The following is an 872-nucleotide window of genomic DNA, read 5'->3' on the forward strand; positions in this document are numbered from 1 at the left end:
GCCTGATGGGGGCGCAGTCCCGGCTGTCACTCTACTTTGGTTTGCTCCACGTGGCCTTTCTCTCCACCAGTCCGCCTCGCTCAGCAGTCCAGCCCGAGGGTCTGTGCAGGGTGCTGGTCCACGAGGGTGAAAGTAAAAGCTGCAGGGCCTCGGATGTGAGGCCAGGAGGTCATGCAGCCGCACTTCAGTGCCTCCTGTTGGTCAGACCTGGACACAGGTCAGCCCGGGTCACGGGCAGGGGCAGAGGGCACCGCCTCTCAAGGGGAGTTGCTGGTGGTCACCTTTGGAAGCATTTTAGGTCAAAGCTAGAAACCGGCTTGGAGGGGTCGTTTTCTGCCAGGGGTCCCAGCAGCACAGGGGCCTAAGCACTTTCCAGGTGACAGACGTGGGCTCCAGCTCCTTACCAGCAGAGTGGCCCTAGCCCATCAGGTAATGCTGTTGGGGCTCATTTCTGTTTCCTGTGAAATATAGGGGTTGAACCCATTGGGGTTAGACTTGCTTCTGTCAGCGGGGAGTTTTTATCTAATGAAATCTGATCCACGTGGGGCTGGTTTTTGGCAGAGCAGAGGTGGGACCCTAACCCCCCTCCCTCCCCCACTCAGTTCAGCACTTCTCTTTAGCTCTTGGCCTTGGGTCATGTTCATCATACCTGCACCATCTCAGTTCAGTTCAGTCTCTCAGTTGTGTCCAACTCTTTGCGACCCCATGAACCGCAACACGCCAGGCCTCCCTGTCCATCACCAACTCCCGGAGTTCACCCAACCCTCTGCACCATTTAGGCACTCTGGTTTCTAAGGGAGAGAGAGCCCAGCTGGAACTAGCTGATGCAGAAGAAGCCCTTCCTGGCTCTACCTGCAAAGTCCAGGAGTGGA

At 57.1% G+C, this 872-nt stretch overlaps 1 protein-coding gene across 1 annotated transcript in view; it reads left to right on the top strand.

The window, feature by feature from the left end:
- The window catches only part of SLC6A20 (solute carrier family 6 (proline IMINO transporter), member 20), a 56738-nt gene that overhangs the window by 16378 nt on the left and 39488 nt on the right, over window positions 1-872 (top strand). The gene's annotated exons all lie outside the window — the stretch shown is intronic.

This window comes from Bison bison, unplaced genomic scaffold, assembly GCF_000754665.1.
Source record: "Bison bison bison isolate TAMUID 2011002044 unplaced genomic scaffold, Bison_UMD1.0 scf7180017864482, whole genome shotgun sequence".
Classification (NCBI taxonomy): Eukaryota; Metazoa; Chordata; class Mammalia; order Artiodactyla; family Bovidae; genus Bison; species Bison bison.